At 40.1% G+C, this 9,145-nt stretch overlaps 1 long non-coding RNA gene across 1 annotated transcript in view; it reads right to left on the bottom strand.

Annotated features, from left to right (window-relative positions):
- Positions 1–2,512: 2,512 nt before the first annotated feature.
- Positions 2,513–9,145, bottom strand: part of LOC144827111 (uncharacterized) — a 60,010-nt gene continuing 53,377 nt past the window's right edge. Inside the window, exon 3 of the long non-coding RNA XR_013610024.1 lies at positions 2,513–3,557. This is a non-coding gene — a long non-coding RNA (uncharacterized LOC144827111). The remainder of the gene's footprint in view (positions 3,558–9,145) is intronic.

Raw genomic sequence — 9,145 nt, 5'->3', positions numbered from 1 at the left:
TGTGAAGAAAACCTGTAGTTTGTTACATGTGAGGGTTGGACATTTGGGTTTTATGGTATAATTCATGTGTCTGGTGAGAGAAGTTTTACGATTGCTCTGTTGGGAGATCGTCACTGGTGTTGGTTTACTGTCCTGTTCCTGTTTACTGATTTCTGACTTAGTCTTTGCCTCTTCAAATCTACTTGAGGGGCCTTGCTGCTCTCATGGCCAGAGAGTAGATTTCCTATTTTCTATTTGGGTTAGTATAGACAGGAATCTGAATTTACATAATGATATGCAAATGTATTTTGTTTCTGATTCTTTTGCCTCTTTGACTATTAACTCCTTTATGCATTGTCATTGATATGAATTTGTCATTTTCTCTTCTGATATTTGTTCTCCTTGTGATGATCTATGGTTCATTCTGTGTGTCTGTATAAAGAGCATTTTATTTCACATTATTTAGTTAAACCGTATACATTTACAAATGAGTCTGTCTTTATTAAGAGCGATTCATTTTAGAGTACTATTTTCCCAAATGTAATCAACTATAAAAAGATTTCATAGCCAATTTTGGTAAACTAGAATATGGCAATACATTATTGGAGATTAGTACATTTGGTATGGTGGTTGAAAATATGGCGAAACCCAGCGTGAATTGACTTTGTTGGGTAATGGAAATTGGGCCTAGTCATTGGAAAAATTCTAGTCCTGAATCGCTGTATCAGTATATGTAAACACACACTATATGGGGCTAGTATAAACTCTTTTTACAAGCTTAGTTGTTAATGACATATACTGCAGTTTGGCAATATATTGTCAATTGATGCTTTATAAACAATAAAAACGGGTGTTTCTCAATAAGTAATATACCATATAAATCCCTAACTTTTTCCGTTTAATTGAAAGGAAAATTACAAAACAATTTGAAACCAGTGAGACTGCCAGCAAAAAAAAACACTGCTCAGACATAAAAAATATGTTTGCAAATACATTTCTGTTTTAGGGAATCTGAAAAAAATGCGTGCACAAACCACTGAAAAATCTCAAAAATGTCTGCTGCTATTTATGTAGTTGGTTCTACAGAGAAATGTTGCTGGGGAAAAAAAACCGCAATGAAACAGTTCGAACAAGAACCAGTGGACAACTGAACAGAGGGTAATTGTGCTCTGTATAATTTGGTACAGATACCGAAGGTGAGCCAGCGACCCATTTGCAGTGACCCGCAGTAGCAAAGTGACATTCTAATCTGGCAGATAAACAGGACTGTGACAAATAGCAGTGACATGCCTGTCGACTTAAAAGACATGACTCAGATGTGGTTTTCATGTGTGGACGAGAGCCAGCTCTCTGTGACAAATGCTTTCCGTCTGGCAGTGTTTCACTGCCTGAACTTTCATCCATCAGCAGGAAGACAGAAATAGTCCTCCGTCTTCACAGAGCACCGTGCACGGGAGAGACATAGAGAGTGGGAGTGCGATGATGAACAGAGGTAGCAAGGCGGAATCAAAAGAAATGTCACTCGATTTTAAAAATAATGTGTTCATCAGTCCTACTCGGAATACATTCTATATCACTTACAAATTATTTTTGAAGGCGCAAAAATAATATCTCGGGAATACACTGCAGTTAAATCTCACAATCATGTCAAAGTGAAATCTTAATCTAATATATAAAATAAACCATTAATTTGATCGATTCCATTAATAATGCATATTTTGAAGGATTCCCTTAAATTTTGGTACAGCCCACTACATTTCCTTTTTCATGATCTCCATCTTAAAGCCCTCCAGTTAGCGGCGGCTCCTCCTCAATGGCGGAGGAGCATCGTACCATTAGCTCAGAGTCAGCAGCTGAAGAATTAAACAATATTTTACTATCATTTTATTTTTCAGCTGCTGGCTCTGAGTCAGTGCGTTCAGGGAAGGGTGAGGCGGGGCAATGGGATGGTGGAGGAGGAGTGGTAGATGAGCACTTTTAAGTAAGCATGTCAGTTAAGACGGCCGTCATAGGCCGGCCAAACTGAGATGTGCACTTAGGTTTCTCCAACCGGGCTGTATTTCACAGCCGGGATGGAGAAACAGCACAGACACCCTCTACCTGAGTGAGTCTTAATCCAGTCTGCTCAGGCCAATTTCCACACTGCTCTCATGCTTGGGAGCAGCGGGGTATTGGATGGGGAGTCGGTGATGCCAGGAACTGGAAGTAGAGGAGCGTGAGGCAGCCTACAGCACCAGGTAAGCGGTTGATTATTATTATTATTATTATTATTATTAACCCTCACCTGGCACTCCACCTGTGTGCTTCCTGATGGCCTCCACTCCCCCCGCACACCATCCACCCACCCCGCTGGTATTTATATGTGTCGGCCGCCATTGCCTCCAGTCACAGGCCTTAGAAGGTAAGCATCAGCCCAAGTGAGAGACGGAGTACACAAGAAAGACAATGAGTTGTTTCAGGTGTGCATTCATTTTAATCATTTATTCTTTCTATAAAACGCTTGAGTAACCAAGGGATACTTCAAAATGCTGAACCAGAGAGGGTTAAGAAAACCAGCAGGCAAGGTCGACACCTTAGTTGTTAAACACTGTAGACATTCGGGGAAGAGTAATTTTATGGATATTTCCAAGGTCGGCTCAGTGCCTAATTTGAGCCAGTGGTTACCAGTGCTCAGCACTGGCACTTAATCATCATTACCTGCGCATTTCATGATCACCAGCTAAGGACACATTCATTTATGATAGTCATGTCAAGATTCATTAATTTGCCAGAATCACAGGATATTGAGCCGAGACTTGAACCGGTTTCCCCAGCTTAGAATTCCGGACCTCTGGCCATTATGGCACATCCTCTCTCCACTTTCATGGTTAGTAGTTGGTTCTGTTTTAGGCAGCACAAACAGGAGAAATTAGCTGCCTCCTGACAAGAGCCCCCACACTTATTTTTTTACAAATTAACCACTGGTCGGGCTTCATATAAAGAATCAAAGGAAGGTAGTTCAGCAAGAAGTTGAGAGCATGAAGGTTTTACATTGCTGGGCAGTGCCAATGTATTGGGAAGCAAACCTTGGATTTTGACTGGATTTGGAACAAATCTGTTTACAAAATATTTTTTTTTTATTTAACCAACAACCATCCAGGGGTGGAGGAGACTGCAATGGTCTGTCTCTTAGCTCCAGGGATGGCCATAATGTTGATGGACAGAGTTGAAGAGAAATGGATGATGGTTATAATTCATTCAAACATTATATACCAACATGGAAAATATTCATAGCAATGTCATCACAATAGGAAAAGGTGATAAGATGGAACTCCTGAACTTTGTGGCATGGGTGATCAACAGGACGCTGCAAATTTAGTGTAATATCCAGTTGCAATGAAATCAGCTTCATTGATTTGACAAGAAAAACATGATGCTGGTCAAATAGACACTACAATACACAAAAAATAAACTTATGTCAATTCTTGCGTATGCACAGAAATGATTCAAAATAGGATCATTATTTCAATAGGGCAGGGCTATTAATCATCCAACTAAGGATTTCCTCATAAAATTCTGAAGAGAGCCATGAGTATCATCTGAAACAAAAATGAACAAACAAATCATTAGATGGAATGGTTTGCATCTTAACTTTCAACACAAACACTATCCTATTAAGCATTTCATTAGAAAGCACTTGCATTTGATTTCCTAATTTGATCAATTTGAAAACCAATCACTTTTTGCTTTAAAAAGAAACTGAAACCACAGAGTCAATCTGGTACAATCCAGTATAGAAAAACAGCAACCATCACATAACCTGAGAAAAATGATGGGTTCACCAGCGTTAAAACGGCATCGTAAATTTCAAGTCTGTATTGCCTCCGACTGCATCATTAAATGTGAATGATTCACATACAACTACAGGGCACTTAAGCACTCTGAATTCACAAATTGCATGCTCTTTTATGTAAGGAAGACAGAACTAAAGATTAGAATAAGGATTACCAAACATAAAGGTCGCATAAGAACCAAAGCACTGCACTGCCCACTGGTGATGTACTGGAATGAGAACCATCACACAATTGCTCAATTACGTTTTTCCGTCCTGGAAGTCATCACTCATCACCCTGATAGAAACCAAGCAAAGATCTTAGCACAACGTGAATCTCATTGGATTAGATATTTGGACACAATGAACCCTAGAGGTTTCAATGACAAATTAGAATTATCTTGCTTTCTTTGAAGTTTTTGCTACAACAAGATAATAAGAACTTTCAAACTCTTTAGATTACCAAATGGTCCCATCATTTAGATCTCCTCCTCATGAAGTCTTGTTTTTCTCAAAAGAGAGTAGCTTTATTGGTATATTTGGAATGATACACCTCAGTGTTGACTTCAAATCATGGTATTTTTTTACCATCCTCATTTTAGGTTGTTCGTAAGGTTAATTCAAAACAGACAATATCAATATGCCCGTACATTTATATTCCTAAATGAAGATCATGCTTGTTTCAATATCACGGAGGGGTATTTTGATAGAGTTCTGGATCTTGTTATTTCAATCAGTGTTAAAACATAGATGTTGCATACAGTTTGCTTGAAATACCAAGTTCAACATTGGTAAGATGACATTTGTTAACATGCCTTGAATAGTCAAACATAATTTAGTGGAAAGCATCACACCACAGTTGGTGGGTTGTCATCACATGTAATTTTACATGGTAATCATAGTGCATATATCAGATGTTTTCCTATTTGGATTGTAAACAGCTTTTTTGCAGTCTATGTATGACACTTTTTACAGACTTTTTGTGTGAGAATTCCATTCATGAGTTGTAATACAATCTATTATGTAAGAACCTTCCCACTGAGGATACATGTTTTGCTTGTAGCCTTTTTTTGAAACTTTATCGTTACTTCAAAATCGCACATTGCTTTCGGAAAGTCTGTTTTTCCTTCCCTTCACTAGCTCACGTTGAGGCACGTAGGTCACCCAGCATGATCTCAAGCAACCTTCATTTAATGGTGGTCCCAGGTTTGGTTTATTGAAGCCCTTGCACAACAGACATTCGTGTAAGATCCTCGTATCTGGAACAACGAGGTTAGTACATCTTGAGAGTTCACTGACGGGATATTTTAAGAGCACTATTATTGATCTGTTTCCTTGAATGGTTTATATATCACTTTTTCTTCTGTTCTTTGATTGTTAAGGAATCCGGTTGCTTATGGACTACGGCTCTATGCTCATTTTGCCTGCCTTTCCATGGCTGTTGTAAGGTTGGAGTTTTGTTTCGTGTTTTGATTCAGCATGTTTTCTTTGCATGTTCTTCACTGTTTACAACAGGAACACTTGCATATATGATGTGATGATCACATGTTTCTTTGCATGATTAGGAGCATTTTTTGTTCCTTTAATTGCATATCAAGTATCGTCTGACAGGTTCACTTTTTCCTTTGGTGGCATGGGTTCCACTTGTTGTTGATGTAAATAGGAGTTTTAGAAGGAGTAAGCACCATTATCAATCTGATCTTCTCTATTCTTCGCCAATCTGACCACCAGTACATGGTTTATAATCATATTGGCTTTTTTGATTAGACTATGACTTTTTTGTTATGAGGTTATAAACGTTTGTAATTATTTGTTAAAACATGAGTTGTCTCTAATAGACTGATTGCTAAAATGATGTCTTTTTGTTTATAGATACCCCTGCTGAAGGGCCTAGTAGTGGCCTGAAATGCATTGGGCTTGAAATGATTTCCTAATCTTCATGAAAATAAAGGAAGCACCATTCAATTGAATGTCTTATCAACAACCACAGTGTCTTCGCTGTATTATTTAATTGGACTAGTATTCATTACATTTGTTTCATAACTTATGGCTGTATGTTTTAAGACTAATGATTTTTACTATTGTTGATAATGACTAATTGAGTCGTACTTTGTTAGAAACCCCAGAGGGGGACACAGTAGTGAACATGGGGTCTAGACCAGTGATTCTAGATATTTTTTACTTTTAGAAAGTTTGACATTTTTCTGCTAATAGCTTTTTTGTGCCTTTAGTCTGGTGTGGGTAACATGATTTAGTGTAACTGACAGTTAGACTTTGTGAATTCCTCGCAGACAGTCACACTATGGAGGAATTCGGTGTGCCTCAATAGGCCATCTGTTGGCATGGTGGGGGAGCAGAGCCGAGCACCCGTCAATTTACAACTGAATAGCCTGTGCTCTGCCTTAACACAAAAGGCTTGACTACCTTGAAGTGTCACTTCAGTCAGCTTGGAGCCAGCGTAGGGAAGGCAAGAAATGCCATGCACTTTAAAGCCACTGTCTAGAAGTTTCTCCCACCTTCCAGAATCAAGGAATCAAGGTATAAAAGTCGCACCTCAGACATCAACTCTTAAGTACACTTTTAGACCTGTGAACACTCTGCCAGGAAGAAGGACTGCTCTGCTGCTGAAAGGACTAACACTCTGATGGCGTGCTGTTCCAAAGGAACTGCTGCCCTGTTGTACTGACCTGCATCCTGCTGCCCTCTTGCCTGGGTGAAAAGAGAACTGGGCCTGCAACTTCACCTTTGAACCCAGGACTGGCTTACTGGTCTGAGCTCCAGGGATATAAAAGGCTCTCCAACACCCTGCACCAGCCCCTGAACCCAGCTGTAGTGAGTTCCTAATCCTCAAGTGTTGCTTCGCGGGGGTGGCACCATTGGTGTGGCTCATAGAGCTAAAATTAAGCTTTTGGGCTCCTCACAGCAGCAAACTGGACCATTCGCAAAAAGACCTTGCCGCTCGCACTGCGTTTGAGTGAGATGCTCCATCAGTCTGACTCTTCAGAATGCACCTGTGACCACTCATGAGGATTGCTAACAGGAAGCTCCAGCCATGCCTGTCCACGGTGCCTGGACTGCTCTTCGCGCCACCCTGGCAGTCTCCTGCGATCCTCTTCCTGCTCCTTGTGCCCCCTCCACCATAACAGAACTCTTTGTATAAAGTTTGAGAAGGTAAACCTTCTGCAGAACTAACCTAGTTACTATAGCCACCCGCACTCCATCGTGTTAAGCCCGAAAGTGAGTCTATGACCCACTCCAGCGAGATCAAATACTCTGAGTTGAGGCTCTGTGGTTTTTGGCACTATCTTCACTATAACATTTTTAAATTCATAACTCCGGGCAAACTGATTGCATTTTTGTTATTTTGGTGTCCAAAAATTTATTTAAAATTACCCTATTTTCCTAAATTGGTTTGGGATTTTTCTTGTGTTGTGTTTTCACTTCATTACAGTTTGTGTGCTGCATAAATACGGTTAAGCCAAGGTTAATTTAGTGACTTTTAGTGGTTCACCCTGTAAAGTCAATGTCTGTTGCTTGACCAGGGCTCACACACCAGTCAACCAACAACCCAATTTCTAATGGTGCTCATTCTGAAATTTACTACCATCCTGCCCCCAGAAAGCTTACACCATCATTTACTCCTTCTGTTCTATTCTTAACGATTTCTTCAGCATATGGCTACCCATGAGGGCTTTCCCGTGCTGGTAACAACAAGATATAGTCCAGCATGGTAGGCAATTAAAACAAAAAGGTTTTTAACTTTTTCCTAAAAGCTGGTCAGGATTTAGTTTGTCTTAGATACAACTGAGGTTCATTCCAAAGTTTGAGAACTAGGAACGCAAATGACCTATGACCACTCCAGGCCCTCATTATCCTGGGGACACCCCAATCAACCAACACAACACAAATTCTAAAGGTGCTCATTTTGAAATGTACTACCATCCTGCCCTACAGAAGGCTTACACCATCATCTACTCCTTCTGTTCTATTCTTAACTATTTCTTAAGCACATGGCTACCCATGAGGGCTTCCTTGTGCTGGTAACAACAAGATATAGTCCAGCACGGTAGGCATTTAAAACAAAAAGGTTTTTAAAATGTTCCTAAAGGCTGGTTCTGATTTAGTTTGTCTTAGATTCAGCTGAAGTTGATTCCAGAGTTTGGGACTAGGAACGCAGATAACCTACGACCACTTCTGGCCCTCATTCTTCTGAGTACTGCGAGAAGATGTTGGATGTTAGAACACAACATTCTAGCAGGATTATATGAGGTTAATAGATTTTGTATCAATTGGACCAATGTGATCTATTATGTATCGCTTTGTGGGCCATAAATAGTACTTTAAAGTGTATCTTTTTTGGTACAAGAAGCCAGTTAAGGCTTGCCAGGGCACTAGTAACAGAGTGGCACTTTAGAATTTTCAGTAGCATGCATGCAGTGGCATTCTGAATAAATTCAAGTCTTTTTATAATAGGCTTCAAACTACCAAGATACAAGGAGTTTCCATAGTCTAGTCTACAAATTACTACGCCTTGTATTGCCAGTTTTTTAGGGGTTTCTGGTAGCTATCCAAGCAGTTTTCCAATAGCTCCTAATATGTTGAATCAAGTGGATGCCATTTTTTTGGCTTGAGTTGCCACTGTCATTTTCTTATCAATCCACAAGCCAAAGCTTTTGACTCTCAATTTTGGAGCAAGGCGGTTACCAAGGAGATCAGGCCAGTTCATTTCCATCCATCTCTTGGGATTGTTCCTCACCACCAACACCTCAGTTTTTTACCTGTTAATTTTAAGGCTGCTTCCTGACATCTACTCTAGAACACGTTTAAGGCAGGCTTTGAGAGGGGTTCGTGGGATCTAGTAATTACACTTCCTAGAATCCCTGGAGCCATGCATGAAGTCCTTGTTAGAATGTATCCAATTTCTAACTTAAACTGTGCTCACCCTGAGAAATTAAGCCAACACTGCCTAAAACTACTTTCTCCAAACATCCTTGAAGTCCCACACATCATCATGCCCAAGCACCACAAGCAGGAGTGGGGATTGCCCGAGCAAGACAACATATTAAGAGAGAACCACCAGAAGGAGTCGCAGTTGCTTGAAGGAGATGAGTCCACATGCTTAGTGAATTATTTTCTCATTACTAAAGTGCGATACCAACAACCAGAAGTTGTAAACAGATTAATCCATCATAGGACACATGGAAATGTGTGTTTGTTGGGTCTCATGTACCATACAGGTCTTTCAATGTTCCCCTTAGTTCCCTGTGGCCCATTCTACTCTAAACAGAGGCACCATCTCAACTTAATAACCAAGGGTGTGACCAGGACAAGCCTCGCCTGCCAAGAGTATAAGTG

The sequence above is a fragment of the Lissotriton helveticus genome, chromosome 4_1 (genome assembly GCF_964261635.1).
Source record: "Lissotriton helveticus chromosome 4_1, aLisHel1.1, whole genome shotgun sequence".
Classification (NCBI taxonomy): Eukaryota; Metazoa; Chordata; class Amphibia; order Caudata; family Salamandridae; genus Lissotriton; species Lissotriton helveticus.
Note: the sequence above shows the minus strand (reverse complement) of the source record. Positions and strands in the feature narration are given on the sequence as shown.